Source organism: Quercus lobata, chromosome 5 (genome assembly GCF_001633185.2).
Source record: "Quercus lobata isolate SW786 chromosome 5, ValleyOak3.0 Primary Assembly, whole genome shotgun sequence".
Lineage (NCBI taxonomy): Eukaryota > Viridiplantae > Streptophyta > Magnoliopsida > Fagales > Fagaceae > Quercus > Quercus lobata.
Window position 1 is genome coordinate 36,320,482 of NC_044908.1, and position 15,604 is coordinate 36,336,085.

Consider the following 15,604-nt stretch of genomic DNA (forward strand, 5'->3'; position numbering starts at 1 on the left):
CCAAAACACTTGCTGCAAAATCTCTAAAAAGTCCAAAATCACCATGATAGCATATAAAGTCATATATAAGCATTCAAGACATATACATTTGGCTTACACACCCTCTTTTGAATGATTAAGGATACCTTATGAGTTATGACAATTACTGCATAGGAAAAGAACAAAATGATCTTTAACTTATATCCATTAGATGCATAGACATATTGCCATGTGAAAAATAAAATGATTAGTATCAAATTATGAATTTCAGTGATCTAATTCATAAGACTTACAAGATAAAACAATTTTTTTGTAAGGTTCATAACATGAAAATAAGTCATTAAAAAATGAAATACCTATTCTTTGTCAAGATTGAAAAAAACTTTTTTTTTCCCCGATTGAGAAACACTTCTGTACATATAATGCAGTTCCTACGTAGTTCGAATTTGCAAGAGACTGCTAAACTCAAAACCACACAGCAGGTAAGCCAACACAATCGTATTTTAGGTAACAAAATTCCATAGTCAGTGGAACACATTCTGCATCAAGCAGAAATCCACATTCCCAGTAACAAATTTCATAGATAAAAGAAATAAAACATAATTACACAACACCTGTACACTAGTTGCTCTTGGAGCTGAAGAACTTTTGTCGAACACCTAGCAAATATAGCTAAGAAATATTGAAATAGAACTTTGTTGATCTACAGGTGCTAATATCTAGAAGCATAAATTTTGAGCACTTAAAAAATTTAAGAATAATGTAATCTAGAAATTAGAAACCTCATTGCAACCTGGGCCCTTATGTCGTTTATATGGTCATTATAAGAGAGTTCATGAGAACAATTAAACCAAGATTTTTTACTTGTGTATTAACAATTAAAACATTTACCACAGCACCTTTGAATAAGCTTAGAAACTTCAATACAAGAAGAACTCTTTTGAGTCTTAATCTGAGTTACAGTCGCATCATCGAGTGAAGGAGAATTGCCCAACTCAGCCAAAACCTCCTCCTTCAACTCTTCACGCCCTCCAAGAGGCTCGCCCACTCTGGTGCCATCTTAGATCAAAATTTCATGGTAGCGGTTTCTCACGATTAACGGACCATAGACGGGAACTGTGTCTATATGAGCGATTGGAGTGAGCGACTTTGGACCAAGTTTAAGAGAAAGGCGTTGTACTACACTGAGGAGAAGATGAGAGAAAGAGTGACAAATGAAGATGGTTGCGAGCCTTCGACCATGAGAGCATCCGAGAGACACAAAATGAGAAAAAGTATCTCGGGGGGGGGGGGGGGGAACGGTATTGAAAATAGGTATTAAAAAATTTATAAAATAATTAGCTAACATGGAAAATTGTGAGAGTTTCAAAGTTGATATGGCAAAAAAAAATTCAAAGGCTTCGGTAATATAGTATTTATAGATAAAGGAACAAAGCAAGGGTTATTACAACACCTCTCATAATACAAACCAACATAATCATAAAGAAAAAACAAATTGATATATGTGGGAGGAGTATTATAAATCACAAAATATTTTTGTAAATTAAAACCCGACTTTGCCAACAAATTAGCACATTAATTAGCTTCCGTAAAGTAGTTATTGATTTTCACACTTGGAATTTGCCTCACCAAATCCTTGCATTTTGAAATAAGAGATGGAAGAGAAATGTTAGCACAAGAAAATATGTCATCCAATCCACAACTATTTTAGTATTCGGTCTTTATCTTTGTAGTTGAGACACATAGAGAAATATAGGGCATAATGCCATCCCTTAAGGTAGGGTTGAGCAAATATTGGGTTGGGTTGAGTTGAGTTTGGGGTCATCTGCATCCCAACCCGATTAAAATCAAACTCGGCCGCATGTTTAACTAACCCGCCTGAAATGTTCATGAAATTTGGGTAAGTTTTTTAGGTCTCGGGTTGAGTTGGCTTCTTTTTTTATCTTATTTTATTTTTTGATGAAAACACCATTTTGGTTCATACATTTTGGGGTCATAGTCAATTTAGTTCCTACATTTTGGTATTAATAAATTTGGTCCCTGTTATTTTCAATTTGCAGTCAATTTGGTCCTTACCCTTAACTCACTAACGAAAAATGCTTATATGGCAAATGGTGTGCAAGTTGGCACAATTGATGCTGACGTGGTTAATAAATTAATATTAAAAAGTTTTAATCAACATTAAAAGATTAACACCTCAACATTTTATTATTATTTTTTTAAAAGCCACTAGACCATGTAATTAAATAACATAAAAAAAAAAGAGTTAAAAAAAATTACAAGATTATTTTAACCTAGAAAATAAAACCCAAAGGCAAAACCAAAACAACCAAATCAACTTGGTAACAGCGTGGGAATATGTAGACTAACGGAGGGAGGGGATAGAATATCATTAGTTAACAAGGTTTGGAAATGATGTAGGAAACTAGCATTTCGAGTCTTTGAAACTCGAGTTCGGTGACAAAATCGACCCTCAGAGACTCGAGTTCTAGAGCTGAGATGGAGGAATTTAGCCACGTGGAACTCAAGTTTCTTAGACTTGAGAAGTATCTAAAGAACAGAGGAAATAGATCCGCAGGAAGAAGAAGACACGATCTGAAAAATAAGATCTGAAACGATCTGGAGCTCTGAAGAACAGAGGACGATCTGAAACGATCTGGAGCTCCGAAGATCTAGTGGACGATCTACAATGCCGAAGAAGAACAAAGAGTCACCCACCATTGTGAGCAAAACCAAGTCACAGTGCTTCGTCTTCCTAGTGTGGCTCTCTTAGGCCAACTTCCCAATGGCATTTCCGGAAACCTCACTCTCAGTCTTCATCTCAACACTCTCACTGGTTCGCTTCCTTTTAATCTCGCTGCTTGGGCAACCTGTACTTCCAAGGTAATCTCTTTACCGGTGATATTCCTTAGTGTTGGTAAAATGGGGGAACTCGAGTCTTAAAAACTCGAGTTCCACGTGGATTTTTATTCCAAATCAGACCCAGCTGCTTACAAATCGAGACTTAAAAACTTGAGTTTTAGACACTCGAGATGCTAATTTTCAACATTGTTTTGAAACGCGACAATTAACTAAATTTTTTGATATTTAATATTATTTAGAAAAAAAATTCTGTTAACAGCCTTGTACCCTTAGAAACGGTGTGCATAATAATTCCCCATTTAACTTTCTTACTTTCTCTCTCCCTAGTCTTTTTGCATTCTCCATGAACAAGCTCAAAGAGCTTTCCAGCCACCACCGGGCTTCCATGGCTAGATCTCAAGCCTTTTCACTGTTTCGCACAAGTCAAACTCTCTTTCTCGATCGGCTTTGCTCATACCCACTCTCTCTCTCAACTCAAATCATATTTCTCTCTCTATGTTTTGCATAGGCCCACTCTCTCGTTCAAGGAAGTCCATTCGACTTTAAGAGTTTTCCTTAGTTCCAAATCTCTCTTCGCCATTTGTGAAATCGCCAAGAAGCCTATTTGGAAAAGGCTTTTTCATTTTTGAACTTCTTGTCTAAGATTTTGCTCTAATATTTTATTTTAATTTGGCTTATCCACTAACAACACCAATCTTGATGGGAGGATTGGATATAAGCATAGGGCCTCAGATACTAGTTGTGTTGACTGCTAAGTTTATTTTTGACACAGAGGGTTGGGTATTTGTTGGGTTTGATGGTATTTTTGGGGTGTGATTTGAAGATTTTCTTAATGGATTGTAAAGTGCAATCTCATTATTAAGAGTAATCTAAACTGAGATTAATATCTGTTTGTGTGAAGAGAAAATATTCAGAGAAAAGGATGTAACAGAAAAGAGAAAAGAAAAGAGAGAGAGAGAGAAAGAGAGAGAGAGAAGAGAATGAGAGAAAATGAATTTTCTTTTCTTGATTGATCTTCTAAGAGTACAATCATATATATATATAATGTAATCTGCCTATGGTGTTGAGTAACAGAATTGATCCTGATCATCCGGATCAATCTCCGTGAATTTAGGAGAGCTAACGAACTCTAACTGACAGAGGTTTAGCGCCATTGTATTTAAAATCTGTTCCAAGCTTTAAACGACACCGTTTCTGGCTGCTGAAGCTTAAATAACAAACATACACGAAACGGTGCGTTGAGCTTATGTTATATTAGTGAAACGGTGCGTTGCAGCTGGATGTAAACCAACAGTCATCCCCAATTCAATCATCTTCAACCTTGCGCCTATGATGCAGTCAATCCAGAACTGAGATACAAATCAGCTATTTGGAATTTCCTTTAGCTTCTCTGAAGTGGAATTACTACGATCATTAACATCCCCCCTCAAACTTTTGGGGGAGGTTTCCAACAGAAGTTTGCGCCGTTGAAGAAGAAAAGAAGGAGACGGTAAAGGTTTGGTAAAAATGTCAGCAAGGTTGTCCTTGCCAGAGACAAAACGCACACACAAGTCACGACGTAACACCTTCTCACGAACATAGTGGTAGTCCACTTCGATGTGTTTGGTGCGTGAGTGGAAAACAGGGTTTGCAGAGAGAGCAATGGCGGAAGCATTATCACACCAAAGGACAGGAACATGAAAGAGAAAAATTCTCAATTCTTTGAAGAGAATTCGTAGCCAAGACATTTCTGCAGCAGTAGTGGCCAAGGCACGATACTCTGCCTCCGTGGAAGAACGAGCAACAGTGGTCTGTTTCTTGGATGACCAAGAAATGGGAGAAGCACCAAGAAACACCAGGAGGCCTGTGGTAGAACGACGATCATAAGGATCGCCAGCCCAGTCTGCATCTGAGAAGGCTGTGAGAGTTAAAGGACCAGGGGAGAGGAAGATGCCATGATAAAGAGTGCCACGAAGGTATCTGAGAACCCTCTTAGCAGCCTCAAGATGAGCAGTAGTAGGAGTGCACATGAATTGACATAGCTGGTGCACACTGAAAGCAAGATCTGGGCGTGTGAAAGTCAGATACTGAAGAGCCCCAACCAAGCTTCTATACTCAGTAGGGTCAGAAAGAGCAACACCATCATGTGGAAGTAACCGTGTAGAAGGGCAGCAAGGAGTCTTTGTGGGTTTTGAATTTTCCATGTGAAAACGATGGAGAATATCAGAAGCATACTTGGTCTGTGTAAGATGAAGACCAACTGGAGTTCTAGAAATCTGGACTCCCAAGAAATAGTTTAAATCCCCAAGATCCTTAAGCTCAAAGACAGCACTGAGAGCAGCAACAAGAGAAGCAACATGCTTGGAATTGTTCCCTGTGAGAATTATATCATCTACATAAAGAAGAAGGTAGATGATAGAATCCTTGGATTGAAAAATGAACAAGGAACTGTCAGCAAAGGAAGCCTGAAATCCCAGATGAATCAAGTGAAAAGTGAACCTCTCAAACCAAGCCCTTGGTGCTTGTTTGAGACCATAAAGGGATTTGTGCAACTTGCAGACATGTGTAGGGTGAGCTGCATCAATGTATCCTGGAGGTTGCTGCATGTAGACATCTTCCTTGAGATGGCCATGGAGGAAAGCATTCGAGACATCAAGCTGCTTTAATGGCCAATTACAACTGACAGCAATGGCAAGAACTAGTCTCACAGTAGCAGGCTTGACCACTGGACTGAAGGTTTCTGAGAAATCAACACCAGCTTGTTGATGAAATCCTTTGGCAACTAGTCTTGCCTTATAGCGAGCAATAGTACCATCACTATGAAGTTTGATCTTAAACACCCACTTACAACCCACTAGATTAGCATGTGGGGGAGCAGGGACCAAGGACCAGGTCTGCTGCCTCTGTAAGGCTTGAAACTCTGCATCCATAGCTTCACACCAAACTGGATACTTGGATACAATTCTGTAAGATGGTGGCTCAGTATGTGTGTAGTCCAACACAGCTTTATAACAAAGCTTAGGATTAGGCTTAACAATGCCACTCTTGGATCTTGTCTGCATTGGATGTGAGACAGGAACAGTGGGAGTAGTGGATGAATGGGAGATAAAAGATGGAATAGGGGAAGGGACAGTGATAGGCACATCTGGATCAGTGGAGGGAGGAATAGAGGTGAGGGTATTGTGAAGGATAGAGTCAGAATTTGGGGTGACTATAGGAGCAGATGATTGGGAAGTGAGAACATCAGTTGCATTAGGACTAATGGAAGCTTGTGGTGTAGGAGTGGTAAGGGGATTATATGGACCTAAGAGTGAAGGTTGATTAGAGGCATGGAGATAGAGAAGATTGGACAACCAGAGAGCATTTGAAATATTAGAAATTGGGGAAGCAGATTGACTAATGGAAGGTGTAGGTTTAGATGAAGGAAACTTTGACTCATTAAATGGGACATGCCTAGAGGTATATATGTGATGAGAGGAAGGATTAAGACACAAATATCCTTTAGAACTGGTGGAATAACCAATGAAGATACACTCCTTGGTTCTGTGATCAAGTTTATGACTGGAGTAAGGTCTAAGATGAGGATAGCAAGCACAACCAAAGACCTTGAGCTGTGTTAGGTCAGGGGAAGCAGAATACAACTTAGACCAGGGAGACACAAAGTTAAGAACAGAAGTGGGAAGCAAGTTTATCAAGAAAGTGGCAGTAAGAAGAGCATAGGACCAAAAAGAAGTAGACATAGAAGCTTGAGATAGAAGAGTGATTGTGGTTTCAATGAGGTGCCTGTGTTTCCTTTCAACAAGACCATTCTGCTGAGGTGTGTAAGGACAAGAGAGCTGATGGATGATGCCATGTTGGGAAAAAAAAGACTTAAACTCAGTAGATGTATATTCTCCACCTCCATCAGACCTGAAGGTTCTTATTTTGGTGGAGAATTGAGTTTCAACAAAGGCTTTGAATAGCTGAAACTTGGAAAATACTTCAGATTTGTATTTAAGGGGATATAACCAGGTGAATCGTGTAAAATGATCAACAAAAATTACATAATATCGAAAACCATTGACAGATGTGACAGGGGCAGGACCCCATACATCAGAATGCACAAGTTCAAAAGGAAATGAAGCAACAAAGTGAGACTTAGGAAAAGGTAAATTGTGCATTTTGCCATACAAACAATGAGTACAAGTTTGAACCAGATTTGTACACTTATTTATGACAGACCTAGCATTAGGAAACACATATTTGAGAACTTGATCATGTGGATGACCAAGTCTCATGTGCCACAGTGACTTATTGAAAGCAACAGACTTAGACACATTGTTACAAACTTTGGAACCTTGATTACAGAGATTGGAAGACAAATGAAGTTGTGTAGCTTTATGAGGATAGATGGGGTAAACTCCATCTTCACTCTTGCCTTGGTATAGAATCTTCCCCGTGGCCAAAGCCTGAATGGACAGAATGTTTTATCAAAATAACACCAACAATTGTTATCTTGACAGATTTTATGGACAGAAGCAAGATTTGAGGAAATAGAAGGGACTCTAAGGACATTATGTAAGTGAAGATTGGAGTAAGATGAAGGAATTAGAGAATTACCTATGTGTGTAATTGGTAAGTTCTGTCCATTTCCCACTGTGAGATGATCCTGACCTCCATATGGCTGAGGAAAACTGAGTTGATTAAGATTTGCAGTCACATGATCAGTTGCAGCACTGTCTGCAAGCCATGGCTGCTCTTGTGCAAGGCAAGCATTGGATGCTGTGGCCATAGCAGCAAGTTTGGTTGGAGGATGCTTGCCTTGATAGGCATAGTCCATCCTGTGATAACAGTCTAGAGCAGTATGTCCCAGCTTATTGCAGATTTGGCACATAGGCCTGTCTGATCTTGGAGCAGAAGAGCTTGAACTTGATTGATGAGATTGGAAGGGACTGAAGTGATTATAATGAGATGATTGACTACCTGCATTTCTTCCTCCTCTTCCACCTCTATTGTTATAACTTCCTCTGCCTCTCCCTCTATTATTGTGATTGAAATTTCCACCTGAGTGATTGAAGCTACCCCCTGACTGATTGAAGTTACCACTAGGCCTTGGAGTAGCAGTAGCAGCTAGTGCAAACATTGAATCTTTAGTATCTAACCCTTCATTGAGGGATTCTTCTTCTCCATTGAGCATAGTTGACAATTCATCAAAGCTTAATGGTGTGCTTCTGGTCCTTATTGCTGACCTGAAAGCATTGTACTCCTTTGATAATCCTTTGAGTGTTATATGAAGTAACTCCTCATCATCCAAAATTACTCCAACTGCCAGTAGTTTATCCCTCACAACTTTGATTTTCCTCAAGTAAGCATCCACAGAATCAGCACCTTTCTTAAGGTTGTGAAGTTCTCCCTTTAGGTTCATCACATGAGACCTAGAGATTGAAGAGAACCTATTTTCCAGAACCTTCCAAACTTCCAATGCAGAAGTACATCCAACAGTGAGAGACAAAATTGATGGTGAGAGAGTGGAGCTGATGAAAGTCAGTAAGGCTTTCTCTTTAGACCTCCAGATTGTATATTCTGGATTTACAACTGCAGTGTAAGCTCCATTAAGATCCTTAAGAAACTTCTCTGGAGCCAATTGTGGCTCTTCAATCACTTCATATAGAGAATAAGTTTCTAGAATCATTGTAATCTGATGTTTCCACACAATATAGTTGGTATTATCCAACTTGACTGTCATCATATTTGACATATTCGAGAGAAGGAGAAGTGGTTGATTCATCACATTCATTGAAGAACCAGCAAATGTAGATGAGCTTGTTCCTGTGGAAGAAGACGATGCAGCTGTTGAATTTGTGGCTGCCATTCTTGAGTTCTGTACAGGAATCTCAGGCTCTGATACCATGAAGATTTTCTTAATGGATTGTAAAGTGCAATCTCAGTATTAAGAGTAATCTAAACTGAGATTAATATCTGTTTGTGTGAAGAGAAAATATTCAGAGAAAAGGATGTAACAGAAAAGAGAAAAGAAAAGAGAGAGAGAGAGAGAGAAAGAGAGAGAGAGAAGAGAATGAGAGAAAATGAATTTTCTTTTCTTGATTGATCTTCTAAGAGTACAATCATATATATATATATATATATATATAATGTAATCTGCCTATGGTGTTGAGTAACAGAATTGATCCTGATCATCCGGATCAATCTCCGTGAATTTAGGAGAGCTAACGAACTCTAACTGACAGAGGTTTAGCGCCATTGTATTTAAAATCTGTTCCAAGCTTTAAATGACACCGTTTCTGGCTGCTGAAGCTTAAATAACAAACATACACGAAACGGTGCGTTGAGCTTATGTTATATTAGTGAAACGGTGCGTTGCAGCTGGATGTAAACCAATGGTCATCCCCAATTCAATCATCTTCAACCTTGCGCCTATGATGCAGTCAATCCAGAACTGAGATACAAATCAGCTATTTGGAATTTCCTTTAGCTTCTCTGAAGTGGAATTACTACGATCATTAACATGATTTTGATGAGGGGAAATAAAAGATTCCAGTTTTGTTTTGTTTAGTTGTCAAGAAAAGTGTAGGTAATGCTGAGAAACAAACAAACACGATGATTTTGTTGTTTTGATCTTGCGTCTAGGTTTGATTTTCTCGTTTTTTTTTTTTTTTTTTTTTTGAGGAAATGATTTTCTGGGCTTGTTTGTGTTTGTTTCGTAAGAAAAATAAATGGAAAATGAGAAGTTGAATTTTTCAAGGAATTATTTTAATCTTTTAAACTCTTTTTTTATGTTATTTAATTACATGGTCTAGTAGCTTAAAAAAAAAATTAATTTAATTACATGGTCAAGTGGCTTAAAAAAAAAAAAAAAAAAAAAGAAGATAAACGCTTGGTGTTATTTTTTTATTGTTGATTAAAACTTTTTAATATTAATTTATTATCCAGTCAGCATCAATTTTATCAACTATGCATACTGTTTGCCATGTAAATATTTTCCGTTAATGAGTTAATAGTATAGACCAAATTGATTACTAACAAAATGTAAAGACCAAATTAACTGCAACCCTAAAATATAAAGACTAAAATGGTATTTTTTTTTTTTTTTCACAGTTGGATCTTTTGCTATTTTTGGGTTTTTTTCCTATAACATTGGCATTATTACCAAATTTCTTTCCCATTTGAAAACTTGACCAAATCACCAAATGTCTTTCCAATTTGGAAACTTGACCAAATCTTAATATTTATGACACTTTATCACTTGCCAAATTTTATTCAGTTTAAAATTTAACTTTTAAGAGAAAATCTTTTGGCATTAAATTCATTAATGATAATGACCCAACTTATTTAGGAAATTTAATCAAAATTTATTCCACCCTCTTAATTTATTTCTTTCCAAAGCAAAGTTTAAATTCAAAATGGAATTCAAATTTGGAATCAAAGTCTATTGGAGGAAGGCTAATTATGAAAACTTTAATTTTGAAAGATATTTTACATCATAATAATCTCAAAGTCATAAAGATTCTTATCTAAAAGATCTACCTATTCTCATCCCATGGCACTAGAAGCACACGGTTCCAAACATCCCACAGCACTAAACGATAAAAAAAAAAAAAAAAAACAAAATATCCAAACATCCCATAGCACTAAACAATGAACAAGACACGCAACAAAATACAAACATTGACAAATGTTTATATGCGTCCTCTCCTGCAACCTCAGCTACTCAAATATTTAGTACATATCATAGTTCTTGAGACAATATTGCATAGTTTCCTGCAAAAAAAAAATTTCAACTTTATCACAAACATGTATATAAAGAAACACATGATTGAGAGTGTGGAATTTTCTTACGAATTGGCCTGGGAAAAGAAAGAAGAAAAAGAAAATGCATGGTATTGAGTTTTTTAAATAAAAGAGTGTCAGAGGTTATGGTCAAGTGCACGTGCAGTATTTGAAGCAGAGATCTGGATCCACTCAAAGCACCAAACCCAACTCAACTCTCAAACTAAACAACATAAACACAGTACAATATACACAATACATCACAACACACAAACACTTCTCTCACTCACTGCCACTCTTACCAGTCTTTTGTTTTTATGCTTTCAAAGGGCAGAGAGAGAGAGTGTGTGTCTGTGCGAGTTAGTGTTTAGAAAAGAGAGAAAATCTAGAGAGAGATAGTGAGCTTACCTAACTAGCTTTCTGCTTCTTAATTGCCCTGACCCCAAAAAACAAAGCAGCAGCAGTGAAGCAATTGAATGGTTCTTCTCTGCTCCTGCTGCTGCTAGACTCATCCACAAATAACTCTTCAAATACAAAGAATGCAATCAGAAATATAAGTCCCCCACAAATAAAATTATAAAAGTCAAAGAGACATGGAAAGTAGGTTCCTAATGATCTGCACAACAAGCCAAAAGCAATTTGTTACTGATGCTCATTTCCTGCCCATCCCACTAAAGGAATTTTCAGGGCAGCACCTAAAACAGATGCTTCAGGAGCTCATTTATCAGCTTCAGACAGATGATTGAAATGAAAAAAAAAAAAAAGTGAATGAAAAGACTAATAACTATAACCTTTATGCACATAATTAGTTACTATCAGATGATTGATATGGATATTAAAGAGGGTTCTAAGCTTACAATATAGAAGGTTTGCCAAGCTCCCATTACTCATGAACTCATATATCAACATGTGCAGTGGCAGCAATGGGTTGTGAAGGCTCATTTGAATCAGGTTGAGCAGCTTCTATTAATCCATGACCTAGTACTACACAAAATAAATAAATTAATAAAAATAAAAAATAAAAGAAAAAAAAATATTACATAGACATGTAGAAAATGGAGCAAAACAATACATTACACTCTTAAACCCACAACCTTACCCTTCTTCATTAATCATGATCTTACAAGGGGAGGAGGTGTCATTTGGGCTAGATTTCATTGGACCAAAAGAAAATATTACACCTACTTTAGTGCAGGAAAAAATAAATAAAGTGTTGAGAATAGCTTAAAGTATACAATAAAGAAAAAAAAAATGTATCAGAACCCATGTGAGACCCTCACTAGCACGCCCATATCCAGAGTTCAAAGCTCAAAAAGGCCAATGAAGATTATATAGTTATACATACAGCCAATACATGGATGCACAATTTTTGAATGTTTTAAAATTCCAAACCGTACTTTCTTGCTTTTTGAATTGAAATTGCCCCAATTTGATTACATCCAAATATCAAAGAAACTACAAGATAACAAACATTACGAATGATTATAATTTCCCAATTATCTAAAGGTGTGAATCTGACTTACACATATATGAATAAGAAATATGCTTAGAAACAGCTATTGTAACTTTAAATGAATACCATGATTTTTAAAGTGTATGAAGTGGCTATGATATGAAATTTCAAGTACATTACTAAGTGCGTACGAAGTGTTTGAGAAAATGTCTAAATAGGCTTCTTTGTGAGTGTGTTTGTTATTTGTTCGTGATTTCCACTTGGACTTGCACGTTTTAAGTTTTTCAAACATTGTAGATTGCATTCAGCAAGATAGTTTTGGAAAATTTCATTACTGCAAAACATAGGAAACAAGGAAAAGAGGTCCCACAAAGGAAACTCAAAAACCTTGCCCAAAATAGACCTCACACAAAGCAGTGTTGGAAAAACTGGTTTTGTATCTCATACAAAACATGCAACAAAAGCAACACAAGGATCTATTTTATTCATGAGAGATAACATATAACCTTGAATTCTAGAACAAAGAAGTGTATTGCATATGAGGTTAGGTTTAAAAACTCTTCATATGGAGGGTATGTTTGTAATATGTCAAGGGAGTACCACCCTATTGATGACTTTACTGTTTGTAAAATTGGTTTTACATCTCATACAAAACCCAAAGCAGAAGCAATATAAGAATCTACTTCATTCATGAGAGATAACATGTAACCTTGAATTCTAGAACAAAGAAGAGAAAGCATACCTTGATGCAGTAAAATTCGAAAATAAGACTTGAGAAAACTTTCAATTTTCATCCCAATTCTACATGATGCCCAAGATGAGTGGTCTCTCAATCAGTTATTCAGTACTTTGATTTTCCTTTATTTTCTAAGGCTCAAAGCTTGTCCATTCATGGGTTTGGACCTCATCTCACTTATCTTAAGTGGACCTTGATAGATGGGGGCCTTGTCCCTTCTTTGAAGGCCCAAATGGGTTCTTTTTCTTAAATTTGTAATATTTTGGGCCTTGACACATTACTTGTGATATTTTGGACCTCAACAAAATATAAGCTGGATGTAAAAGGCTTTTGATAAATGTAAAATAAAATGATTTTTTATTTATTATACGAGTTAAACCGACTGTATTAAATGGGTCTTTTTGGATTGACACAAATAAATTGAGGTATCAAACGTGTGCGGTTTATGCAGGTTGACCCACTTATGATATGTTTCTTATCGTGTTGCTTTCGTGTCGATCCATTTATGACCTAAAACCCACTAAGGCACAACCCTAACCCATAAAAATCCATATTGTATTCGTGGGTCGAGTCAAATATTGACACCCCTAATTCTTAGACATGACATTCCCTTATTCAAGGTTTACCCATTTTTGGGCTTGGCATTCCTTATTTAAGGTTCACCCATTCCTAGGTCCATCATGTTTTGTTGGTCTGGATACTTTTATAGATCAACATACCCTCTTTCTTCTTGATCTGGCAGAACCCTCAAATTTTGGGTATCAACACACTCTTGGCTGTAGATCATCTTTATCACCTACCCACTGCTTATGAGGACCTTGAAGCCGTATAATCTCATCAATTCTCCTTTGTAGAGAAGCAAAGACGTGAAAATATCTTCTATTTGTATCTCTCAGTTAGCCAACACTCGTGATCTCTACCGCTATTATACCTCCTCTTGGTTAAGTAAGCCATTGAGATCCCTTCAGATATTATTTCTTTTTTCCACCACCATCCAATCTACATTTGGAGCTTGACACCATTGCTCAAGTTCTTGCAACACAAAGTCTTTTCTATGATCAAGCGAGAAATCATGCAAAGGGAGCTTCGGTACCAGCTCAAAAGTTCCACGTAACATTACTCGATGCATGGATTTAAAACCTATAAAAGAACAACTCAATATAGCAATAACAATAATAAACTAGTCGCTAACCCGTGCAATGTATGAGATAATTAAATAAAATTGAATTAAAAATGAGGGAAAATAAATAATTTAGTTCAAATAAAGGTTCAACTAAAAAATTGGTAAAAAATACAATTAGTTTTTACTTTCTTTGAAATTGAACCTCAAAACAGAACCGTACATATGTGAGGACAATGAAAATGATATCAAATATTATCATGATGAATGAATTGAAAATTCACAACTACATTAAATTTAAAGAAAAAAGACATTTGTTTCACAGCATTATATTAAATTATTAAAGCCCTAAAAATGAGTGAGGAAGATACAAACTTTTGCAGAAAAAAAACTAAGAGTAATTTGGTAGAATTGTGAAGTAATGCTTTCTTTCATATGCCAAAATATCATCCAAAGTGTCTAATGGAACGATTGAACATGAAAATATATGCTCACTAAGATACAAATAGTTTAATTAAATTTATGACAACAATAGTATGGTGTGGAAATTGTTTACCAAAAAAAGGAGCATCTCATGATCAAACATGATGATTCCTTCTTTATCAGTGGGTTGACAGGACTCGAACGTTGATCTTTGGGCTATTTCCTGTAATATAAAAGACACAGAATCAGAGGGGACCGGTGGAGACCGGCCAAAAATCCTCCGATGATCAAGTTAGTTACTCTGAACTCTCTGTAACGAAGAAATGTTCTCTCAAAAGTGAAAGTGTCTGAATCCCCTTACCCTTCATCGAAGAAGCCTTATATAGTGTGTGTGTGGAACGGTTATCTGTTTAGTAACCGTTCCCAATGTTGAGGAGTCCGGAGAATTGGGAGTAACTTCCATAACCGCTGTGGAAGTTACCTAGGTCGGACGGGCCGATGAACTCGTCCATCCATAATAAGGATGGACGAGACCTCCAGGATGATCTCGTCCATTTTTAGTGGAAGATGGACGAGATCATCTCGGAAGGCTTGACGTTCATAAATGATAAGTAGATCTCACGAGGTATTGCTCGTCCATGTATGGACGAGGTTCGCCAGTACACTTGCAATTTTCACTGCCTATTGTAGCTTCTTTCGTTGGACGAGACATATGGACGAGTTATGGACTTGGGATTATTTATGACTATTTATGACACCATCAGTTGCCCCCTCGTCCATGTGAGTCGTCCAAATGGTTGAACGTCCTTGGACTGGTGTAATTGGTTATTAATTATTTGCACCACGTGTCATTTTTTTATTGGCGACTGATTCCGTCGATTTATATTTCCGAGGTAGATGCCACGTGTCGCTTTCGTATTGGTTGGGTCGTTTCGATTACCCAGGTTGGCATCCTATAAATAGTGGAATGCCTCCCTTAACCCTTTTCATTCCAGAGATTTTCTTCCTTGACATCCGTTGTCTAGAGCCTCGTCTAGGAGTTCCTCTACGTCTAGAGTCTTCTTCCGTCTAGAGCCAGGTACTCTTCTTCTCCTCGTCTTTAGGTTTTAAGTTTCTTGTTAGAGATGTCTGCTGCTTCCTCGTCTACTGATAGCCTTAATAAGGCTATAGACGAGTACTGTGAGGATACTAGTGAGAGGTCTAACTCTAGCAGCGCTAGTGATGAGAGTGGAGGAAGCACGGACGAGAACTACTCTTCTGGGGCCCCTAGGCTCCCTATTGAGGT

General features: G+C 37.2%; 1 long non-coding RNA gene across 1 annotated transcript; it reads right to left on the minus strand.

Annotated features, from left to right (window-relative positions):
• Positions 1–10,313: 10,313 nt before the first annotated feature.
• LOC115993150 lies at positions 10,314–12,862 on the minus strand. Its single transcript, XR_004092787.1, has 4 exons — positions 12,783–12,862; positions 11,445–11,571; positions 10,996–11,111; positions 10,314–10,578 (listed from the first exon to the last, which is right to left on the minus strand). It is a non-coding gene; the product is annotated as an uncharacterized LOC115993150 (long non-coding RNA).
• Between the last annotated feature and the right edge of the window lie 2,742 nt (positions 12,863–15,604).